The sequence below is a fragment of the Corvus brachyrhynchos genome, unplaced genomic scaffold (assembly GCF_000691975.1).
Source record: "Corvus brachyrhynchos isolate BGI_N302 unplaced genomic scaffold, ASM69197v1 scaffold279, whole genome shotgun sequence".
NCBI lineage: Eukaryota > Metazoa > Chordata > Aves > Passeriformes > Corvidae > Corvus > Corvus brachyrhynchos.
The window spans coordinates 9,939,631-9,965,417 of NW_008246060.1; the positions used below are offsets into that span (position 1 = coordinate 9,939,631).

Below are 25,787 nucleotides of genomic sequence, written 5' to 3' on the forward strand. Positions count from 1 at the left end.
TAGCCGGCCTCCCCCTCCCCCTCGTGCTGCCGGTGGTGGTTTGTTGCGGTGGTGGTGGTGAGGAGTAGTAGGAGCCCAGCCTTATAGAGCAGGACACCCGGGCGAGGTGGCGGTGGAGCGGACGCCGTGGGGCTGTTGTTGATGGCAGTGTGCTGGCTGCTCTTGGCTTAGGGTTGCCACGGGCTCTTGGGAGCTGCAACGTGGGCAGTGTAGCTGGAGGGGTGAGGTGTTGGGTGCAGTCCCGAGGCGCCTCCCCCGTTCCCCCTTCTCTGTTCCACCCTACACAGGAACTCATTCGTTTTCATCTGGGGGCACGACAGTTAACACCTGGTGTCCGACGCTCACCCTGTCGGAGAGGCGCATGCTGGTGTAGTGGGACGGTGCAGATCAGAAGTTTATATGCACCCTTGGGACCCCATATGATGGGGTGGGAGCTTGCATACGCTGATCTAAACTGTCAGTTGTCTTGTGGAATGAGAAACTTTGGCAAAATTGAAAGGCTGAATTTCTCACTCGAGGGAACCTTTATAAAGCCAGTTCCACTCCCTGAGAACCTTTGACGTTTCTGTTTGTTAGATTAAATGTAGCTATCTAGAAGTATTCTGTACATTTGTAAGTATTTGCTTAACCTGAGTGTGAAGTCTTTGAGGCAGCCTCTCTGCCCCTTTGATTTTCGCATATTAGCAGCTGGAAGAAGGCATGCGAAGTAAGTTCAGCTTCTGCTTTGAAGGGCCTATTTTCAAACCAAAGCTAAGAACTTGCTCAAGTCCAGACTTTAATTTTTGATTACGAAAAATGACATAGAAAGTGTTACAACTCTGTATTGTGAAAGTGGATTTTGACAGACCCCAAAATAGACCAGCAACTGGAGTTTCTCCCCTTCCCTTTTCACATTTTTTGGATTACAAATGGAATAATATCTGCTTCAGTTATTCCTGGCACACAGACACCCACAAAAACACACACACCTTTTAATATATGGTTGCTAGGTTGCTGGTTTGCTTTGACGTACAGTGAGCTGTCTTCCCCTTTCTCCTGTCCCCTCCCCCCTAAACACACAGCATATATGCCAGCTGTATGAAGGGCCCAGCATTTAGGGGAAACCAGAAACAAAGTTAGAGCATGGAAAGTTATGGTACTTGTTTGTCATGTAGTTTGGGTTGCCTAAATGAACCTCCATACTCCAGTTGGAAGTTAAACTATTATAGTGAACTTGGCCTATCTAGGGAAGGAGTGATTGCTAAAGTTAAGGAATAAAAGCTTTTAAGTCAGCCTGAAGCATCAGGAATCCTATCAGACAGCACTACTTTTCTATAGTCATTTTGTTTTTCATTCAACACCAAACATGAACTTGCTTAGAGGGGTGTTAGCCAGGTATGATGACACAGCTCTAATGAATTTGTGATAATAAGATACTATTTCCCACGGCAGTAAAAGGCAATTTTCAAGAAAGGGTGAGTAGTGAAGACTTAACCTTTGGTTTCATTGTGTATTTAGCATTTTTGTCTCCACAGAATGAGACAAATCTACAGAGGCTATCAGAGCTCTTGACGAAAAAGAAAAATCTGCAGGTTATTACCTCGTGCTTCTTCTTCTCGAGAGAGTAAGAAGTTAGAGACTTGTACACAGACTTCTTAGGCATGGTTTCTTGGTGGGTCCTGTTGGTCAGAGAATCCATTATTGGGACACAGAGTTAAAGCAGATCAGTCATTTCTTAACCGGTATAGAAAGGTGTGTGCAAATTGTCTTTAAAACCTCTTAGGCTAAATATGTCAGTTTAGTAACAGGCTTCGTCGAGGGGTTCAAACACTTCCAGTCCAAATAGCTTGACATACTGTGGCTATGGCAGGTTGTAAGATTTGAGTTTATTTCATCTTTGAAACTGAAGTTGTTCCATGAATGTCATTCCCTGGGGCAGGAGGATAAAGGGCTCTGCAGGTAGGGGGAGATATATGTCTCCTTTTAGATCCTATTTGTTCCACTTGTAAGGGTTTTCAAAAGTCTGGCGAAAAAGAACTTTCAAGGGCTGATCCTGAATTCCTTATACGATAAAATAGGGAGTTGGAGGGAATTCTGTGTATGCAAGGATGTTAGTTATAACTAGTTATTGCAAAACACTTTTCTAGTATTTAGGGTATAAAGGCTAACTGAAGCAACAACTGGAAATGTCTTAAAATTTGCTGTTACCAAGCACATACTTTGCTGCTTGGTGAGTTTGGAAAAGCTGCCGGTGAGAAATGTGAATGCATATATATGCTATGTTGACTCTATTGGACCTGCTACAAAAGCAATTTTAGAAGAAGTAGCTCCTCCTACTGCAGGATTGAAGAAGTTTTCTGCATATTAGGAGCTTTCCTTTCCTGTGCTGCCTCTTCTGCTGCTCCACAGGTTGCAGGGAAGTTGGGCTATCCAGCATCGTCTCACTACATAAAGAGCGGTCCCAGTGAGAAAGCTAAAAGATATCTTTCTCATGTCTACTTTCTGTGGCCTCTTATTGAATAATTCACATAGATATATATATATATGAATAATTCAGAGTTAATGTGCTAATACTCATATCTGTATCTGTTATTGCAAAGAACTACAAAACGTTTCATTTTTTTCTCCCTGCTATATTCTAAGCATGACATATTCCATGGATTTGTCGATGATTGTTAACTTGACTGTGGGATGTAAAACTTTTTAATGGTTACGTAGAAGGATTTAGAATGTGATTTGTTTGGGGTTTCCCCTCTTCAACTTAGTCAGTTTAAAGTTGGAATTTAAAACTATGATATAAACAGTTTAACACTTTGTGGTATGAAATTTCATTACATTTTTTTTTCCTCTTGGAGATAAGAAAGTCAAGATACTGTAAGTCAAGAATATGAAAACTGCTAACAGAATCATCATTACCTCTTAGAATTCCGTATCTCATTTATGTAATTGTATGTGAATAGAACATTACTCTTAATCATGTACTAAAAATGATTGTAGAAGTTTTAGGATTTTCATGCTCCACACTTGCTTTGTGAGTTGGCATTTAAAAAAAATCTTACTAAAAAGTAAATCTTTACCTTCATTGTCAGTGTTTCATGTAGTGTGATAGTCACTACTATTGGAGCCCTTGTATTCCTTTATTTAATATGGTGTATAATTTTAAATGGAATTTTTCAAAATTAGCTACAGTGTATTTGCAACCAACCTTGAAAAAGGCTGGTTTTCTTCTCAGTGTTTACATCTACATTTTCAATAGTGCTTAGATACTGCTAAAGAACTTGTCATTGCTTTTTCTTTGTCCCCTGACCAACTCATTTTTGTTTGTGTATGAAAAGTAGAATGTGAGATTAAACTTCCTTGGACTGGACTCTGACACCATGCGCTCTTGTTTGTGGTAACAGCAGAAAAATAAATAAATCTGCATGGTGATGTGCACATAGGGGCTAAATGCATATTATACAGTCTGTAGTTCTTTTGATTATATGGATCTGCATCGGCGTTTTCTGTGCTCCTGGAGGGCATTTGCTGCTGACATTATCTGATTCCGTATTTTGGCTTTGAACAAACTCTAAAACATGACGAAGGAGCAGTGGAATGAGAGAGCCCAGGTTTGGGGCACAGTCAGCTCCTGTTGCTGGTCAGTGCAGAATCAAGCGGGACTTGTTTCCTGTTGAAGAATATGATACTGGACCCTTTATTGCTGCTCCTTGGTTCCCCAGTGAAGGGTACTTCTTATGGACCTTATGTCATCAGGCTCTAGCAGGTAGAAAATATCCTTACTGTGATGCTTTCAGCGTTTCGAAGAGCTTTTCCTGCCCACAACCCAGGACATGTACACATATAAAATGAAATTATGATTATAGGTAGCAGTTGCTAGCCTGAAATTACAAGTCCTAACAGTTTTCTTTGACCTTCATCTCCTTATTTCTGAAATGTAGTAATTTACACAGTGCTAGATTTGGTCAGTAGAAACCAAGCAACATTCCCATTTATTTTGAATAGAAAAAACCCTGGTTTTGCTAAAAATAAAATATTTGCAGAAATTGTCTTTGAAAAGTTAACAATTTCAACTCAAAACTCTAAAGCCAGAGAAAACTTCTAAGTGGATAAGTTTAAGTTGTCCATAAAACAAACATTCCAGGCTGGCTCTCGTGTGGGCGAGGTTTGTTGGTTTCTGAGTGATATCTGCATGAACACCCTCTCCAAATAAACAAATTTGAAGCACGATCTATTGAGAAAAGTTTGAGTGTACATTGGGAGATACATGTGGACACATAATGCAGGAGATCCCTTCATTTAAATCTGTACGTGGAAACGTCGCCTTGACTCCCGTGAAGATGTACTGTGCAGCAGCGTATGATGAACAACTGGAAGGCTCAAGGGATTAGCGGCAACTGTAATGCATTTTGCTTGTTAGTCACATGCACAGCCTGGCTCAATCATTCCTGTCTCATGGCTGTCAGGTGCTCTGCACACAATTACTCCGGGAAAGCCTCACCAGACAGGTTGCCAGTTGAGAGATGGCCATGGTGGGGAGGTCAAGGTCTGAAAGAAAAGGTACTTCGCAGATGTATAAGCAGAAAAGGGCGCTGGTGTGGAGAGGTGTATGCTGCTGTTTTCCATGCACTGAAAAGGAAGATACTTCTGGCTCTCTGGAGCTTATAAAGGATTTCACATTTTATAAACACATGCTCAAATAGGTTATGCATGCAGAAAAGAGAATTTAAACAAGGATTTAACCTGTAAATCATTCTCTACCAAAACGTTATTTTGGTACAGTATCATTTTCAAGGCTTTGCAACACATACATTTAAGGAGAACATCTGCATTCAGAAAGAACTTAAAAATCTCATATTTGCAAATCTCTAAGTGCTGGCTGAAAACCATTAGATTTCACCTTTTTTTCCAGTTTAGCTCAATAGAAGAAATGCCTATAATAGCGAACAGAAAGCTTTTAAGTAACACTGATCCGTGTACTCAGTTTTGATGAGTTGGGATTTCTGAATGTGGAATGAGGGCAGTTTACAGCCCCAGAGACAGAAACAGAACATTTAGAGAGCACTAGCCCTGAGTATAACCTCTGCAGGGATGGGATCTAATGATTATAATTAAAACCAGCAGTGATCATACTTGGATGTCCTGTATTATTGCAAGAAAGTGGATTGTGAATCTTAGTCATTGAGTGTCCTTCCTGGGACAAATCCTAAAAAGAAGCAGTAATCTCTAGACAGCAGGCACAACACAGAGCAGCAGTCAGTGTTCCTTCTGAGATTGGCTCTGCTATTCTGTGGAATCCAACTCAGAGCGACAAAAGTTTATGTGAATTTCAGGGCTGGCTGGTGATAATTCCCCAGCAGGATCAGGCTGTAGTTCAGCAGCAGCAAGGCATCCTGTAGTGTGAGGTTGGGAGGGCAGCAGTCACTGGGGAGGTGCAAACATAAAAATAACACTAGATGAAATTGGGGAACAGGGTATCCCTTTGATTCTACTAAACATACCTAGTCACATTGCATAGAAATGTGTATTTTACATGTATGAAAATTACTGAACTACCAGTGGTCTGAGGAAGGCACAGTGAATACAGCTTGTGGAGGTTTTCTAAGGGAAAGATTGCTGAAACATTATGTGTGGGTGTTAATGGTTAAAAAATATTTTTCTGCCCCACATATGATTTTAGTGGCTAAAGGAAATGAACTACACTTTGAAAAGCTCTTGTAAAAAGCTGTGTTTCTGTAATGGGTTTATATGCTGCTACATGGCTGAAGGCTTAGAATCCTAGAATATCTTGTGTTTGGAAGGGAGCTGTAACGATCATTGAGTCCAGCTCCCTGCTCCTTGCAGGAATACAATGCCTCACTGGGAAGTGAGTGCAAAACTCTGTTAGATCACAAGACTACACTGGCATTTATGCAAAATTATACAGGGCTAAATACACCAGTTCCAAATTAGAACTCATGGTTTGTCAGTGTGGGCACGTTGTCCGGGGCACACAGGTCACCTTGGGTGACAATGGAGGGTGGAAAAGCAGCAGAGTCTGAATAAATGGGAAGGAATGATACCTATCTTCCATGCCTGTCAGAGACATATTGGTCAGGAAGGGCCCATTTTGAATCCTGATGGTATTTATAGCCTGAGAATACATTGGGTTTTCATCTTTGAGAGGAACACTTCATTTCCATATATAGTATGCGTAGTTCTGTTTAAATGAATGTGCTGCCACTGAAATGTGTTGAGTTTCGTTTGCTTTGAGATGATATATTGCATGTATTTGTCTGTTTGAGAGTTACAGAAATGAGAGAGTTATCCAAGGTCTGTTGAAATAGAAGGAAGCAGTCCTAATAACTTCAATGGCTTTGGACTCAGGCCTAGATGTTCACAGTGTCCTAGATGAATTAGATTAAAAAAAAATTCTAATGTTAACATTTTAAGCTTTTAAAAGCTTTTTTCTTTTATTGTAGCAAGTTGTATTTACTTGGTTTGTGGCCATTATGTCTGAGATTTCAACATTAGAAACATAATATTTAAAAGTTACACATGGTATGTTTCCATTCCGGTCAAGAATTATACCTTCTGCCAGGCTCCCCTTGGAAATTAAAACTTGAGTGCTTGAATGGCTGATAATATCCTATAAGGATATCTCTCCTGCAAGCTGATGTGCAATGGTAAATGTTGGCTCTTTTTTTAGAACTGCAGTAAGTGCACATTTAGTGGAACTGGCAGAGGTCCCTTGCCCCATGGATCACCTGCAGGACAGACATATGTGCAGCTGCAGCTCTGAGTCCTGGAAATCTTTTTGCATTCACTACCTAAGTTAAGTATCAGAACTGCTACCATAGAGTGGGGGAAAAGCCCCAAATTCATCATCACCAGGACACAAAAATGGGGAGGAATACTGTAACCTCATCAACAATTGCAGCATGACACAACAACTGAATAGCTTATCCCTGTAACTGTTAAATACAGGTCTACTGTGTTGCTTTTTTATTGCTGTTTATATAATAAAGTTATAATACAGTTTTGTTTCCCCTTTGTCCAAGCAAATGATGACTAAATATTTTGGCATACTTGATTATATTTCATTCATTTTTCATGGTATCTTTTACTTTTTTATCTAATGGCTTAGCTCATCTCTTTTTTTAAAACTAGAAGGGTGACTCACTTTTACTATGCTATTACTATTATTATTATTAGTAATGAGATTAACTTTAGCACTACTGGTGTTGGATTAATTTTCTATTTTAAGTATAGGGAAAACATCGTTACAGATAGGTCTAAAAAAACCTGTTTGCAAATGGTGACTTTAATATTGCAAAAATAAAGAGAAAAGTATTAGGATGATTCTTTGTTCAAGCATCTTGTAAGTCTTTCTAGTATAAACTCAGTTAAACACATTTTAGTTGTGATTGTGCACAGATATTGTATGGGACAGAAATTTTTTGGAATGAGTTACTGACTTCTTGAACCTGCAATGGTCCTGGTTGGTGTAGAGCACTTCAGGTGCTGCAGATATGGTGAATCCTTTGGCTACAAGTGATCTGACATAACTTTTTTTGAAAGTGAGTTTGCAGATCAACAGGCAGAAGGTTTGTGATGTTCTTACATTTTCTAGGTTATCATACTAAAAGTATTGTTTCATAAAGAAGCTGACAAATTCTACTTGGGTTTTGAGGACTGAATGAAAAAAAATCTCCTTATTCCTTTTCCTTTTAGTCATAAGAACAGCTTAGGTAGGAGAAAACATTGCAGAGTCTGTATGTGGTGCAAGCATTTTTCCCCATGAGGGATTTTTTTTAATGCTTTGATTATACACTTCTGATAAATTGGTTTTGTTATATGGGAAATTTTCCCAGCATTTGGTGGTAGTTTTCTTATACTATATATATATACAATACACTGACACCTGAAGGTTTCTGATTCCTTCAGGATCAGAAACAGGACTGCAGGCTTTATGTTTGCATTATTTTTGTATCACTTAAGACTCTCAGCTATAAGCATGTTTCTTTTCTTTCACTCTTTATGGGTCTGCTTTCTGATTTAAGGCTGTACAAAATTTTACCTGACTAAATTCTGGTTTTCCTCCTTTGACACTGCCTTAGATGTTTGTAGTGGTTTGGTCTGCTAACCTATGACAATGTTTAACCTCTGGTGTTGTCTTTTGGTGAGTCAGAAGAGCTGAATTCATATGACAGATCTCTTGTTCCTGAAAGAAAACAGCACTAAAAACTTCACAGTTTTGATATTTGGAAAAATAATTTTAGCTGCTTTGCTGGAATGTGTCCCTAGGATATAATAAAATTTTAATTTATAAAAGTGGAAAATGCTGTCCAACATGTGGAGCTTTGATTCTGCCTGTATGATGTAAGAGAGAAAGTTTTAATGCTAACCTAAATGATATGTATGATAGGAAGACTGTGGTATCTCTGTGTTGCCAACTGAATGATTCTGTGTGATTCCAGGAATGAAAGAAAAAAGCATTTGCTTTTTCTTATTTCCTGTTGATGGCACTGTGCTTGTTATTAAGTTATGCATAATTTTATAACAAAACGTACACAGCAGTTGTTTAGGTCAAATGTGTGGAACTTGCATCACTTGCACAAAATAGCTGTTTAGACATCAAAATTTATATTTAAGATCTTAATAAGGTCTTAATCTGAATTGATTTCAGTCAGTTTCAGTTCATTTCAGAAAGAGGTATTATTGCTCTTGAAAACTTTTTTCTTTATTCAGATGTTTATTCATAAACATAAAAGCTAAAATCCATGTATCTTTTTTTTATTTAATGTTGACCTTACACATCATACTGTAGACTTGAGTTGGTTTTACTGAATCTCCTGGCTTTTCTGTGTATATATATGTACGGGAGGGTAGTCAAGCATTTGTAAAGTTACGCACTGTTTTAGAGCTCTGCATTAGCATCTAATAGTCTTAATTTTAATTTTCTTTTATCTAAGAGGTTGATACCTACCCAACAATAAAAATATATATATTTTGAGCTGATTGCTCTTACAAATAACTGTAATAAAAATTAAGTTAAAAATAATTTTTTCATGCTTGCATTTTGAAAACGTTCCTGAAATTTCCATGGCTATAGTTACTTTAATAAACCTATAAAGTGAGTTAATTTAAGGAGTGTGGGTGGGTGTGTTGGAGGTGACTGGGCGATGGACAGAGCTCCAGACTGTCATCCAGCATTTAACTGGATACTCTTGAGTGTAGGGGAATACCAGTTTGTTTTAGAGCATAGCTGATTGCATGATTATTTCTGTGAAGGTGTGCAAGCCTTATTTTGCAGTGTTTGCATCTACTTCGTGCTTTGGTATGAAGTGAAGGTGATGTAAAGCAGACCTGATTTGATCTAATGCCTGTTGAAGTTAAGTTACATCACTTATAACTTTTTAAAACACAAATTTAATCCATCAGAGCAAGTGGAGTGTTTTGTGGCAGCAGTATTTTTTTATTTAGTCTTCTAAGACTGGGCTTACTATCTTGAGGTGCTGGCTTGACAGTGCTAATAAATCCAAACTTTAAGTCTCTGAAGAGACTTGCTGCGAGGAACCTGAGCTGTTCAGACTGGCAGGTAGCGGTAGCTCCAGATCCTAAACCTTTCTGTGTGTTTTTAGGTCTTTTTACTGAGCAGAAATGATTTAATAGGTAAAAGTTGAATGCTGAAAGGTTTTAAGAGAGGTTGTTTCATTATTGCCATGCTAAGTATTGATTTCATGGTGTCCTTCGGAGGATAGGGTTTTGGTTGACTTGGGCATGTAGCTGGATGACTTTTGAGAGTAAACTGTAGCTTTCCCAGCGTGATTAGGTAGATTCCTTTCAGGTGAAACTATTTAGGAAGATGAGCTCCAACCGCACACCTGGTCTGCTCCATCTGTTAAGGGGCCTGGAGTCCCTGCAGCTGGTTTGAATTAGTCTTGAGGGTGTAAATGCTGAAGTGCAGACGTTGTGGACCTCTTTTATTCTCTTATGTGTGTCTTGCTCCTCCTCAAGGTAAAGTCAACCATGCTTGTAAGGGGGAAGCCTGGATGAACTTTTTAATAAATGTCTAGCTTTTTTTTCTTAACTAGTATACAGTGTCTGTACAGCTGCTCACAGTTGGTCTGTCAGGACGCTGCTCCTTTTATTATGCTGTAACTCTGACTTAAGGGTTAAGCTTATGCTCATGGACTTTCTGTTGGTGCTCCAGATGTGCTGGCCCTGGGAGGCTCCTGGGGCAGGCTGGGGATGGGATAGTGAGCTGGCAGAGGTGGTGGTGGTGGTAAGGCTGAGACAGTGGATGATATCTTACTGCTTTGAAATGTTACAGGTGCTCTGGGTGTGTCAGAACTATTGATTAATTTCAGTAAAACTACTGTAAAATGACCCTTTAAAAATTTTTATTGATCTTCTGAGAACTTTGGCAAGTGTATGAAATCTGTATGGATAAAACTGTTACCATTTGCTGTAGCTGAGGGGGAGGAAAATGGTTTGGGATAGGTTGCTTAAAGCAGCTGCTGCCTATTTTATCTAATCTGAGGTAACAGGTACTAGAGCTTGGTGCCCAGGGTGTTGTTTTCTATAGGTGAGAATTGGAGTTTTATTTTCAAAACATTTAGAAGAAGTGGAGAGAAAGGTAACAATAGCTCAAATTAAAGGTAGAAGTTCTAGAAAAGCTTCTGGCAATATAAACAGACCTCTTGAGGCTGTGCCTCATGAGTATTTGTGTTCTTCCAGTTCAGTCAAAAATATTTATGAACAAAAAGTAAAGGAACAGTTTAAAATGCAGACTGTTTTTATAACTGGTTCTCAGGTTGAATTGTGTTTTCCTTGGGACAAGTTTCAGTCCCACGTACAGATTGTTTTTAGCAGTGAGCACAAGGGTTTTCCATTGATTTGTAAAATACTCTTTGGATTTTAAATGGTATGTACTTGTAGGTTATTGTTACAACTCCCATAGAAAATACATACTTCTATGAATTAAAATTGATGGCTCTACTGGTTGTAGCTAAATGAGAATGTGCTCTGAGAGCTGATGAAAATGACAGTTCAAATTCTGTGCCTTAAGACTGTAGCAGTGAATATCAGAGAAAGTATAGGGGGTTCTTCACCCCTTTAATTATATTGCTGTTGGATCCTGAATGTCTGGTTTTATGTTGTCAGCTTATTTGGGTTAATTGGGCTGCTTTCTAATAATTTATAAGACCATCAAGTTAAAGTATTGGATGATTAAGTCACTGAGATTGGCTCAGTTGGTCAGAGTACAGTGGTAACACCAAGGCTGTGGGTTCAATCCCATATGGGCCATTCACTGAAGAGTAGGACTTGATGATTCTTGTGGGTCCCTCCCAACTCAGAATATCTGTGATTTATTCTTTTCTTAAACAAGCTCAAACCCTTACAAATCAATTATTTTACATTTTAAAAAAAGTTTAATTCAGTGCATATTTTGTAGCAAATGCTACATTGGTATAAGGTATTTTAAAAAATAATCATTATAGTCTTCAGAATTTAATTGTAAGTTGTTCCTGTTTGTCCTCTGGCCTCAGTCATTTGATTAGATTATGTAGTCTGGAGTTAATGCTCTGTGTCTCACCAGACTTCTGAAGGTGAAAGCCTGAGATTCTTGTTTAGTTGTGTAACAGTGGAGCTAGAACTTTGTGCAAATGTTTTAATATCGGGAGAGATGCAGTGTGTCTGTTATGGAGATGGACCTTGGAGAATTAGCATCACTTACAAGTGGTGCAAGCTGGTTTGTGTTTTGTATTGATGCATTTTAAGTAAAACTAATTCCTGCACTGTGTGTCAGTGCTTCGGCATCGTTTGTTCTGTTTAGAAGGCTGAAAGGCTTATGTTTTATTGTAGCATATCCTGCAACTGGGAAAATTCATTATTGGAGCTCTAGGATATTGTTGTGAAATGCTCCACCCTATATGAGGAACATTGTGCATTCAAAATTTGACTTAGCAATTTAGAAGACCTATCTCAACTACTTTTCTGCTGTAGTATTCTGAGGCCACTTGGTTTTGCTGGCTTAGTTATGCCAGATCCTATTACCGGCTTTGACAAAGGGGCGATCCTCTGCCCCATGCATCTTATGAGGTAAAAGCAGATAATAAGGAGAAGGCCAGGAGAGGAGGAGGACTGTCAAAGAACTGATTTGTCCTACTCCATATAAAGCAACCTAGTGATTAAGATAAGCAGGTGATTTAATTAACATGCATCCACTCACCCCTTTTGTTAAATTCATGAAGGGAATGTAGTTTGAGTCCTTTAGAGCAGTTACAATTTTAAAGAGCTACAGGTGGTTAGAAGTTGCTGTGCCGTTCTAAGTTCCTGTGAAGATTTATTTTTTTACATGAGCAGAGAATAAAAGGAATGAAAAAAAGTGCTTTAATTTAGATGGGATGAAATTTTAGCTGTAGTATATTGAGGAATTTTTAAAAAAGAGAAGGGAATGAAGGCAGGTGACAAGAAGGAGGGATTCTGTCTAGTTCAATATGCACTGTATGGTATTCACTTCATATGCAGACACTTGGAATGTGCTTGCTTTACTGCCATTAAAAAAAACCAAATGCAGTTTTTGAGTTCCCATATCCACATTTGATTTAAGGAATTATCTTACTTTTAGGATCTAGGAAGGTTCCCAGTTAAACATATGCTTGTTGGTTTTACTATTTTTAGCTTCTTTGAACAGCACGTGTTCTCCTGAGATATTTATTTGTGAATGTTGTATTCTGTTCTTAAAAGGAAAATCTCTCTCTGTCTAGATTCTTTTTCTGTATCCAAGAAAGGAAAGGACCAGGGTTCTTGTCAGTGCTTCTTCGAAATCCTAGGAGACGGGGTAAATTAATTAAATCTAAAATGGATCCATCTGGTAGTGCTAGCAATGCCAGGGGAGAACAGGTGAAAGAATCTGAGCCAGAGAAAACAGATAGTGCATTGTATAACATGTAAAGTTCTTAGTGACATACTGCTATCAGAAGACTAATCTTGGTGTTAGGCTTTTTACTTTTTGTTTAATCTTGCTTTTAAATCGGAGGGTTAAGGGGGTAGTTTGAAATGCTTGTTTCTGCTGCACTGATAAAAAAACTAAATTTTTTTTTTTCATTATTAATAAAAGGCAAATGTATTTAGTCCAACATGCAAGAAACATACCATTTCCTTTATGGGTTTGTTTGAAAATAAATGGGTTGACATTGTTTAGAACAAAAGTGAAATGAAGTCAATTTCAGAAAAATCATTTACCATTTAAATTTAGAAAGGTGTTATGCAAAACGAAAATCACAAAAGGTATGGTGCCAACTCAGTTTTGCCCCCAAATTTGTGTAAGAAGAATACAAAATCTCTATGCAGACATTTTTGTTGCCAAAATTACCTTGTTTAAATTCCTGGCAATATTTTGAAGGTAGTGATTGCATCACTTGGAATAGGAATGTAAAAATGACTGTAAAAATTGAAATGTATTACCTGTTTTGGGAGGCATGAAAAGGTAAACGGTATAAATGCTGGGAAGAAGTGAATTAGATTGGAAGAGAAATGGCAATGAGGAGATTAACAGACAGTGTCTGTTCGCAGCGCAGGGTTTTCGTTTGGCAGGGCTCCTCAGCACACATTCCCATTTTATTATGGCACCAGTTTGACATGGTTTCTGTGTCATGGCATGTGTTATGGGGCATGTGTCTGAGAGAAGGCTGCTAATGTGCAATCTCTGTGGAAATCGGTTTCATCAGGGCAGGTGCCTGGGCCTTTTGGTGTGACTTTAAAACAAGTAGAGAAAGTAGGCCATAGAGCTTTTTGGGAACTTAGGAGCTTAGTAGCTAGATCTTTATCCAGCTTAAAAAAAAAAAAAATCCATGTCATTATCTACCTTTAAGTCAAATGCCATCCTCGACTATAATTTTTTTAAGCATCCTCTGTTATTTTATTTCATGCTGCTCAAGTTTCACTTTTTTTTTGTAGTTTAAAAATCCCAACAAATCTCAGTGAGGACATTTCACATGAAGATTGGAAGGAGCATGTCTTGCTTGTCTCACTTGAATTTGCAGCTCTGAGGTGGAAGATTTTAGGTGGTTTGTAAGATTAAAATGAATGTTGTCTTTTTATAGTGGAGAGAATTGAATTCCAGTTTTGATAAATAATTTTCAGGAAAAGATGCATTTCTCCATATTGGAGTACTTTCAAAACACTAATGCAGTTTCACTAACTAGGGGAAGGGCAAAGATGATGCAGAAACTATTTTTTTTTTTTTTGGTTAGGTAGTAAATATTTTAGTTTTCAGTCTTATATTTTGGTTCTGACCTCACAAAATGAAATAAAGGCAGTTAATGGCTTTATTCATGGTGATTTTACAGGAATCTTATTTTGACAAGTGTTTATAGTGTTCAGGAGTTGTTTCCATATTAAAAGTTAATTTGTTGATTTTAAAATTCTATGCAATATATCAATTCTGCTCTCTGCAGAGCTTTAGTCTCTGAATGTTTCCATTCCTAGCGTACAGCTATATAAATATTTGTGTAAAACATAAATTTGTATATATATAAATATGACTAAATCTGTTATGAAAAATTACACCAAAGTTTAGCTGGTTTTACAATGTGCTGTTCTATTAGAGTGTATTATGTTCATTTTAATCCCTGTAATATACTGTGGAAAGCCTGCAAGAATAGTTGATTAAATATGTTTCTCATTTGGAGAAATATGATAAATTCTACAGTCCCCCTCAAATTAGTTGATTGCATGATAAGTGATGTAGCTGCTAAATTACTGTAGAAAGTGTGGTCAGATGTTTAATATGTTTCATTTGTTTTAATGATTCTTCAGTTTTCATGTAATTGTAGATTTGTTAAGAGTTTTGTGTGGTTTATTTGTGGAAATAACTATTACAGCAGACACACTAGTACATTGAAACAGGCTTGCTTTTACTGAGTGATGAGCCCTTGGGAAATTTAGCACAGCTTTTGAGCATTGGAATGAAAGAAAGAAGTGGCAAGGTGAAAGCAATACAGATCACAACTGGTCTGTAAAAGACAGTGAAAAGAAAATGTTGACTATTATGTAATATATTTTTAAGTGCCTGGTGCATTCATGCTTTTCTAGGCCATTGCTATGCTGTTCTTTTTATCAGTGTGCCTGTTGTGTTCTGGAGTTCCCTGAACTCTTCAGTGCAGGGGTTTTGGACTTAGCATTGCAATGCTGTTTTCTCTTATCTCATCTGAAATCTACCCTCTCAATACAGACTGGGGTATACATGGCCATAAATTACATGGAGACTATCATTCCATGTTTGATTTTCTTTTTTTTTCCTTCTGAAGTGAACATTATGATTTGGAGGCCTGTTGCTATATTTATTGTAATTTGTAGTTCCTGGTTAGTGGCCAAGTTTTGGTGAAACTGATTAGCAGAAGGCAGAGAAGGTTTGATACAGATTTCTGGATGTTTACATGAGAAATAGTTTGGTGGTATCTCAGGCTATTCTATTTTGCAGAGAGAAGTCTGGAATAGTTATTTGCAATACAGCAGCTAATTTTTGATGTTACTGCCCCTCTACAGTGTTGGCCCATTGAGTTGTAAAACATAAAATGACAATATAAATTAACAGTCTTATTTTGAAGATGCATGTCCTGAGGTTTTTTTAAATCCAAAAGAAAATCCAGTATCTTGCTTGCTTCCTCTTATAAGCCTCATGAGTACTTCCACAGCTGAGCCTGAATGAGACCAGGATTAGACTTGGTGCAGGAAGGAGGTTTCTAGGTAGGAACTGGCTGATCAGTGTAGCAGAAATAAGCAGTGGCCTGTGGTTTAAAGGAGCTCTGAAGTCCTGGGCTTCTACGAGTGATGAGATGTTGGAAGGCTGACCTCAGCTGGAGCTGCCAGTGTTCAGTCTTAGTGAGAAATTACACCTTAACTGTTGGTGTTCTTTCTGATTTCTTGGATGCTGTAACAATGTAACTGATGGCTTTCTGATTTCTTGGATGCTGTAACAATGTAACTCTTTTAACCTGTTTGGAAGAGGCTTTTTTACTGTAGAACTTCAGTAGTAAACATTCATTGTATACATACTTAAAATATATCTCACTGACTGGATAATGTCTGAACCAGAAGTTTTCTACTTTATGCTTTCCTAGTAGTGAAAAGTTGAGGTCAAGCAAATTCTTCTAGGCAGTCCTACTTAAAAACTTAACTTTTGGTAGGATTACCTGGCGTGGCTTTTATTCTTCAATAATTTTTTAGATATTAATCCACAAATCCTAGTGTTCTCATAGTTGGGATCTTTGTGTGTGGCATTTATACAATTGTACAGCCAAAACCATTCAGAGGAATTTATTAGCACAGATTTAGTATTTCTTTTTAATTTGTTTTTATTCTTAATCTAAATTATAGTACTGTGATCCATTGCATTAAGAGATGCCATATAAAAAGCTTTACTGTATTGCTTTTTTTCAGGACTTCATAGCAGTTATATTTTTTCTGTTTAAGTGGCTAAATGCTTCTTGGAGTAATTCTTCAGTGAAATACTTTATCATAGATGTAGAATTCGCATTTTTGTGCAGCCAAATATCAATTTGTTTACCCACACTTTTCCTCTCTTCACCCAGTGCTCTGTTCCTTTTGCAAAGAGCAGCCATTCCATGGCTTTGTACAAAAACCTTCTTTCAGTGTATTGTCTCTGTGTAATTTTGGATTAATGTCATGCTTACAGGGCTGGTGCATTCTCAAAGTAATTCATTATGATATGCAATTTAGTGTTTGTGTACAAGTCCCTCTGGTATTCTAATGGTGCCGGGACGCTGGGGATAAATGATAAATTCCAGGTAATGTATGCATCATATGGAAAAAAAGTGAGATATGCTTTCAGGACTGTAGGATGGTGGTTATGGATATCCATCCAGACCTGGGTGCATCTTCCTTGGCAGCCTGTTACTTTGTCTGAGGATTTGTGGGACTTCTAATTTTTTTATCCCTTTGATTATTACTCAGTAGGGACTCTTCCTGACACTTCGGTATAAAGTTTTATTATAATGCAGACTTAAATAAGTCTCAATATTACAACAATTTCCCCAACAGTCCCCAAGTGGAATTTCAGCTCTATGCAGGTTTCGCTAGAGGAGTCCTGCAGAGGCTCTCGATATTGGGCTCACTGGCTGTAGGTCTTTTCTGGAAATTGGAAGTGAAGGAGTGTAATAGAGGTATTTTCTCATTCCTGAGAAGAAATAATATTCTGTAGATTTACAAGGGTTCTCACATTATTATTTTTTTCTTTTCCAAATGCATCTAGCAAGTATTCTCAGTCAAATCAAATCTGAACTTGTACTTAAGTAATTTTATCTGGTCGGGACTGAAGCTCTTGTACCATGATGTTCTGAGAACTCTTTGGTTCATATTGAAGGCACTGTCAGCTGAGGTTCTTAAAACAGTATGAAATTCTTAACTGCATAATTTATTACTGCTAGGGATACAAATGGGCCAGTGCCAAAGCCTGAAAACAAAATAAAAACTGGATTTAGAATCCAGTCCAAGAATTCAACTTAAACATAGCAAATGCTTGGCCAGAGCTGGTAGCATTCCAGCATTCCAGGTCTGAGGCCATTCACTGTCATTGGTGACATCTCAGCATTTGAGAGCATTTGCTGTTAAGTTCTGTAAGTACTGAAAGCCTCCCAATAGCAGTCCTAAGGCAGTTAATGAGTTAAGATTGCCGGGGGTTTGTGATCTCTTGAGTAGACTTTTTCTGGAAATGAAATTTTCTTTGTTTTAAAGAAAATCTTGGATTAACAGAAGTTTTCTACTGAGATTAAGAATTAATGAAGGAAAAAACAATCCTCAAACAATTCACAGCCAAAAGTACTTTTATAGCTTACAGGGCTGGCATTCTCTAGTACCAGAAATACTATTTTGTTTTTAGCCTCATACAGATCCTGGGGGGTAATGGAAGATTACATGATGCTTATATGATTATATTTTTTAAAATTGTGTATTGAGCTCTGATAATTTCCTGGTTTTATATATTTTCCTTTATAAAGAATGTTCTTATTGAAACAAAAAAATGTGTCCCACAAGTTTAGGGTAGATGTTTCAGATTTTGAGTAGCTGTACTTTCATTCTTTATTTTTTTTTTGAGTTTCAGAGAATCCCTGCTAAGATATGTCAAACAGTACACACTTAATTAGTTGTTTTAGGATCACTGTAAAATATAGATCTAAACCAGCCGCATGTAATGCAACAGCAGTTGCTAAAATTCCAGTATGTTACATAGTAATAGGAAGTTAGAGCTGGGCACAGTACATTTCAGAAAAAATGTGTATGGGTGTGAAAAACATCAGTCATCAGTTAAGTGGAGCGTAGCAGTTGTGTATGAGCACATGGAAGCACTCCAGGAAAGAAAGAGGAACAAGAAATATTACACTTAACACAAATTTCGCTTTAGGTACTTAAAGGTGTTTACCCACAATGAAATTTGGCAAGGAGCTCAGAATTTAAAATAATCTCAAGCATAATGCACATGCATAATTACTGAGAGCTGTGAATGAACCTAGAAAAGAAGTGAATTCTGCGTTTCATTGGAAAGTTGAGTTTTGGAGAGTATGAAGATGCAAAAAGTCAGACCACAGAAGAGCCTACAGAACATTATTCACTTCTCCACCCATATCTATTCCTCATTCTCTTTGTATGCCATAAACTCTACTCTTTGAACTTCAATGAAGGCCTCCTTTGTGTGTGTTACTCAAGTAAGATCAGGTTTCTTCTTTCCTCTTGTGTGCTCTTTTGAATATGTGTATTGTGCAACTTTGTTCAGGAGGAGAGGGAGTGACAGAAACCTGCCTGCAAAAAACTGAGATCCAGGGGTTGCATTTTAGCATCAGCTTATGAAAGTCACACAGGCAAAGATGTGCATATCCTACATCCCACAAAATGGAGGCATGCAGCAGTTGTGTGGTAGGGTGGAGAACGCTCTAGCCTTGGAAAGGGAAAGCAGAGTCCTGAATGGGCACAAGGAATGGCCTGAAAATATTCTTCAGGCTTCAGTAAACTCAACAATAGCAGAAATAATGTTAGTCACAGGCCTGATTTACGGAAGGATAAATTGCTATATACAGAGAATTTGGGCAGCTTTTGTTTTTGCTGCCTGCACAAGGAAGAGATTGAAACTTCAGTAGAAAAGGAGTGAAGAGTAGCAGCTATGAACCTTCATGGGGTGGAATGTTTTCATTCAAGGAGTTTGTCTTAAAAGATGAGGAGCAGAGAGGCAAAAAAACCCCAGCAAGTACCACATTGTTCAGGATGATTAATTGCAGTAAAGAGGGTGGGAGACTTGGATAGAAGTTGAAAGCTGGAACTGGAAAGTTGCTAGAAAAAAAGAATTCTTTTTACATTTGCTTGGTCAGTGTCCAGTACCCTCTTTTTATCCAGTGTAAATAGGAAAAGATTGTGGCACATCACTACTGGTTTTGGTTTCTCATCCAAATGCTTATTTTGCTGACTTGAGTGGCGATTTTGCGTTTTATCCAAAGTCAAAATATTTCTCTCTGGTTTTAGAAAAACAGTTCCTTAAATAGATTGCCTCTTAAATTTCTTTAGTGTGTTTGAAGGCTAGTGGACCGCTGTGAAAGTTCCCCTTTTTTAAGACGGGCCTTGGATACTAAAGGAAACAAATATTTGTAGTAAAATGAGAATAGTTCAAGTCCACAATAGGAACCAGAAGTTTACTTGGTAAAAATGGAAGCTGAAATTATGTAGTTGTTGTATGTCTCTTGGAAACACAGCTTTTTAAATGACAGCTTTTGAAAGGGCAGCAGTACAAGGAGGATATTTTTTTAGTTTGAGTTTGATGGAAGGGCTTCCTAAATACAAATGGCTTATGTAGATTCCAAGCTAAAAGCATGAACAGAATTTCTTGGGTTTATTCAAGCTTTATGAAAGAAGGTAAGAATCCAATATATCACAGAAAGAAGAGAAACCTGTATGATGCCAGTGTGCTGATGGTCCTACTTGCAGCTCTCAGCCTTACTAGATGATTGGAGTTTTAATAGAAGCAGGTAAGCTTGGCACAGCTGTGGTCCCACACTGTAATACAAGCATCACAGTATCTTCTTTCTTGTTAATCATAAATGTCAATACCTTACTTGCCTGTACTTCAAAGTAAGGTAATTGAGAAGTCTGGTATGCCTTTTTATTCAAATATCACATTTTCTGGCAGCTGCGGAGTTGGAGAGCTACATAACTTAAAGACTTTTCCATGTGAAATTTTTATCTGTTTCTGTGATCTACTACCTGTATCACTTAAACAAAATAAGCAGAGAGTGAATGAAAATTAAGAGGTGACCCTTACTTAGGCACAGGCTTTAAGTCTTTATAAAAGCTGTGGTCTAAGAAGTGAAAGCTAGATGATACGTTTAAAAAGAAAAATTATGGTGCCATGGAAAAGAAGTAAAAAGGAGTGGCAGTTATGAAACCTGCCTTGGAGATTTACTGTATAGAAATTCTTGGGTCACAGCGTGGAGCTGTAGACAGACACTGAAGCTGTACAGGGATGAGATTTATACCTCAATGGTCTTGAGCACGTTTGAGTGAATCCCAGATGGCAGAAGCACTCCTGGCCCCATATAAGTCTCTGAGCGTGGAAACGGAGTTTTAACTGTAGATCCACAATGTCCTGAGCCTCCAGAAACTGGTCTATTCAGCATGCCTATGCACCCAAAACAGCTGACTAGTATCAGTCTTCCCCAATTTCTCATTATAATATTTCTGGTGTGATGGCATCTGCTGTTCTTTGGAGACCAAAAGATAAAATACTGGTACCTCTAATATCCGTAGCCCCATGTAACACAGTCTTTGCATGTACTGGAGAACATGAAAATGGGTCCTTCTATTGAGATCCTTCACAGCATAGTGTGCCTTTATGGATGGATAGTTACAGCTTTTAGCTAGATATTTGGTTTTAGAGGGATTGTAAAATGTTATATTTTGTTTTTTATTAATGTGTGAGATACTAGCAGCTATTAAATTTATAGTTATACCTAATTATTGGCTTATTTGTTGAGACATGTGAAAACCATACCCCATCTGAGGCAGGAACTGAGTTGTGGCACTCAGCGTAACTTCAACTGTCTCTGCTCAGAAACTTCAAATAGGTTTTTTTGCATTCAGTCAGGCTGATGTCAGGATGATAGTGCAGTGGGAAGCTCAAGCTGCTAAAGTCAGTGAGGAGAAAATGCAGTCTTAGAAGAGGTGGTAGTACTAAGTAGGTGAAAGTCATCAAATTGACAACTTGAGACATTTGGATAATATCTTTCCCTCTTCTGACTTAATAAGAGGACAAGGGGTTCATCTAAACTAGAGTGAAGCCTTGGGACCACACACAGTTATATTGAGAAAATGAGAAATCTGATCGCCTGGACTGGTCTTTAATTTGTTTAAAACACAACTACCTCAAATGTGGATCAGATTCAAGACTACGTAAGCATGTTTTGGCCACAGTTCACTGGTGAGCAACATTCATTGTTGCAGGGAACTTCCGCTCCTTCAGGAATGTATTAACAATAAAGAGCCTAAAGGTAGAGGAGGTTGTGGTTTTTCACCTCCCTCCAGTGCACTGGGCAGTGGGTTCTGCTGCAGCTGTGTGTAGCTCAGGGATTTGTCCTCTTGACACTGCCTGTGTGACCACTGGCACTGCCTGGAGGAAGTGAACTGTCCTCTACTGTCATGGTCCCACATGGTCCAGCATGGACGAAAGGAAAACAGGCTGGACCTGTACTTGGGAAAGTACAGTTGCAGTGTTGAAGACTTCTCAGAATGTAGGTGCAGCTGTAATGCAGAAACTCCTGGATTCTGTGATTTATTGCTCAGAAGGCTATTTGGTAATACAAGACCTAGCCAAGAAATTTAATCTCTTTGGGCCTATGTTTGATGATCACATTTTGAATTCTTTCTGGTTCTGAAATGGAATCCAAACAATTCTGACAATATCATTGCCATTAAGTTTATCTGGGCTCCTCTCAGCTTTTAAGTATTTATCTAACTTCCTTAGAGTTCTTACTTTAAAATTTCCGACAAAGTTCTACAAAATAGATTGAATGTTGTTGTTGTACTCTGGTAAGCTCATCTGTGGAGGATAACTTCTTTCTGGCTTTCAAGAGACCAAGGTCTGTGGAGTCTGCTCTCTTATTGGAATTGTTCAGGATTTATTTCTGTATTTTTAATGGCATCTTAATTGGGCTTTTGGCCAGCTTTATGTAGGAAGATAACAATTAATGGCAGATAATGTCTAGTAAATGAGTTGTAATGTTATTCCTATTATTTACCTTTTTATGATATTGGAAATTCAGACTTACAAGTTTACTGCAGAAACCTAGAAGGATTTTCCTTGGCTCTGAACCACATGCCCATTCTGTATTCATGGTAATTAACAATAGCAATGAAGTGCAATTGGTGAACATTGAGAGGACACACACAAGGCTGGCTTCTTTGTGATTTGCCATTTTGATACAGTTACTTACATTGTATTTTAAGTTCATGCCAATTCCATTGTGGAGCACTTGCAGTCCAAAGGCTCACAAGTCTCTCTCTGCATGGAAGTCTTCTAAATGTCTAAATCTTACATGAATATTTAACTTGTCTACCAAGTTTTGCTTAAGTATGATTTATTTAGAAGAAAGTGAAAACTTTCCAACTCTGCTTTACAGATTTTGTTGGCAGTATTTTTCAAGTCTTAAGCTGCCTCTGTTAGCATGTAGTGAATTAGCTATACTTGGAAGTCTATCCAGCATTGGGAGATGGCTTACAAAGTGTGTATAAATAAGAAAGAAGAATGCAAACCATAAAATTTTGGACAAATCTTCAAGTAGACATAATTCCATATGTTCTCCTTGAGGTTCATGAAATTCTTGCAGGCAAAAGCATTGAGTATCAATGTTTGTGTTTTGGAAGAGAATTTGTCATCTGTTCTTGCACTTGTAATGCTGTTGTACATACCTGCATCCATGTGAAGATCTTAATATTGTAGGCACCAAAGCATATCAGACCATCTTTGAAAACTCTTAGGATGAAGCCCTGGTTTTGTTTGAGGTAGATTTTCCTTAACTGCAGGGAAAGGATTTAAATCATTTTTACCTTTGATTTGGCTCCTCAGTGCCCTATTCCTCAGGCAGCTGTTGAAACTGCCAGAAAGCACTGAGTCAGAGGTTTGCACTGACTAGTCTGCTGTCGATACAGTATCACATTTGCTTTGCAGAAGTGCCAGCTTAAAGAGTGGCATTTCCTGTTGGAGTGATTGGAAGAATGGCAGGAGACAGAATTTACACAGCTGTCTAATGAATATGCTAAAACGTTTTGAGTTATTTTGAAATGTGGCTCTGAAATTCCCCATTTAGCTTGTGCAGTTGTGAGGAAATAAATGTAACTGCCTACAATGTGGTGAAATGCTTCTGAAAGTCGCTTTCCCCAGCTGTATTACTACAAGGTCACTCGCTGAGCCTCTGCCTAAGGGTCCAGGGTAATTGGTGTCTATGCAAAGGTTCATCTCACCCTGTTCTTTCTTTTAGTTACTCTGTGTTTTCTACTCTAAGATCCTTCCCATTTTATCCTTCTGCCTTTTTGAGATAATTGCTCTTGTTGCAAAATCCCAGACTTGGAGAAGATGGCACCATTGGTTCTACTTTGCCACGACAAGGTATATTGGGGGCTTTTGCCAGGTCTTTGGTGACTCTTAGTTAAACTACCCAGTAGCCAGAGGCAAATGCAGGGGAAAAGACCTATATGGAGTCGATATGTGGATGTATAATAAGGGGAGTGTGATCAACCTCAGGGTTCTGCTAGTGCAAAGGAAGACAGTTTTTAGTGACATGGGCCAGATTTGATGATGAAAGGCAGCTAAGGGGAGAGTGCAGTAGTTGAAACAAGTGATACTGAGGATGCAGACTCTACTACTGGTATTACTGAAGAGGAAAGTGCTGTGAGCCTGATTGTGAGGGAACAAAAATGTAAATACTAGTACCACAGCTAATATGGATCTTCAGATTTTGCCAGTGTGGCAGGGCTTGTGTGAATGGATGTGGGCAAAAGGCAAACAGGGATGTAATGCTGAGCAGGGAGGAGAGGACTGAGTAATGGGGTGATTTTGCAGCTGTCATAACAAAAGATACACTGGGTGAAGCTATGAAAACAAAGTTAATGGGTGATACAGGGCTGCTTTTTGTAGAGTCTGTATAGCCTAATTCTACATGTATTGAATGATAAAAGTTTGTATGCTTCACGGAGGTTCTCATGTAATTCAGGCTAAGGAATTCTGACCCAAAAGTTTCTCTAGGTACAAAATATGAAATAACTACATGGAAATGGAATAAAGCCAATTTAAATACATTGGTTGTTTTATTCAGTGCAAGGGGCATTTACAAAGTATATGAATTGCATTTTATGCTTTAGAATTAATTGTTCAAGCTTTTGATATTATGTATTCCAGAAAAAGTCAAAATTGTGTAGACCTTTAATTTATATACAGTAAACCACTAGTAAGACTATTGAGGTGTATTTTACCTAAATTTTAGGTGATTATTAACACATGAAAATAGCGCTAGTTTATATTTCCTTGAATTTGTCCTTATTTGTGTCTCATTTTTGCTTTCAGAATTTAATCTCATAAAGTTGCAGAAAGCAGGTTTCATACATGAGGTATGAGTGTGGAAGTCGAGTAATTGGATAGCAGGGAAAGAAGATGCTGTGGGATCTTGGACTTGTTACTTTGTGGGATATGCATCTGCTACAATATATACTTGTCTGCTGTAAGGTTTTTTTTTTTACCTGTAAAATACACAGGTATTACAGGCTGAGGTATTTTCTTTGCTGTTTTTCTGTACGTATCTGGCACTAGATTATATGCAGATGAAGCATAGCTTTCTTAGTGCCAGCTAGGGAGAGACTTGTACTGTTCTGAGGATGTTCCTGTTTTTCTGTTGTGCTTTTGTGTTGGATCACGAGCCATGTTGCACATACCTAGGGCTCTCTGTGTAAAATGGTTTGATGGAACAGGGATTGCATCCTGGAAAGCATAACCTGCAGCATCTGAAGTGGCAGTGGCAGCCAGGATTGAGATGTGCTGTCAGTTTACTGTGGGTGGTTCACTTTGGTGAGTCTCTGGCTCGGGACTGTTCCTGTGCCTGCTGATAGCAAGAGGGTGGAAGGAGGCATCTTGACAGGCTTGGAGGTAAAGCCATGCTGCCCCCACCTCCATCTGGATTCAATTGTCACAAATATTTCCTGTATGAATGCAGCCTCTTCAGTCCTGTTCCTTGAATTGGAATGTAAACAAAAGGTGTTTTTATGGGATGGACTAACAATGTTGAGGGTTTCCTCATCTACACAACTGGAAAACCACATCCCTTTTGGCAGGAGTTGGGGGAAGCTATGGGCTCACATCCTGATGAGGTTTGAGTAATTGGCTGAGAATTTATAGCCTCTTTCCTTATTATGCTTGAGGTGGATACTTGTTTTATTCATGCTTTTCCATTAGATCCCAGCTTGAGTCAGAGGGTACGCACATAAATGCTGGCTATGATTTGTTTTTTGGAGACAGTGGGCTGTTGCAAGCTCTTGCTCAGTTTCCTATGGAATATATTTTTTGTTTATTTTTCCAGTTGCAACCTATTATAGCTAGAGGTGTGGGTTTTGATTTAACTGTAGTCATACTTCTGATGACTCTTCCACTGTCTGCAGTCACTGACACATTGACTCTCCAAAGTGTAAGGGATGCTTCTAGTGATTTGGACAGCCATAAAAGTGCTGCCTTCCTATATGCCTGTGCATTCTCCTGTTTCAAAATGATAATGTAATGT

The 25,787-nt window shown here is 38.3% G+C and overlaps 1 protein-coding gene across 50 annotated transcripts in view; it reads left to right on the plus strand.

The window, feature by feature from the left end:
- The window catches only part of KCNMA1 (potassium calcium-activated channel subfamily M alpha 1), a 439,218-nt gene that overhangs the window by 465 nt on the left and 412,966 nt on the right, over positions 1–25,787 (plus strand). The gene's annotated exons all lie outside the window — the stretch shown is intronic.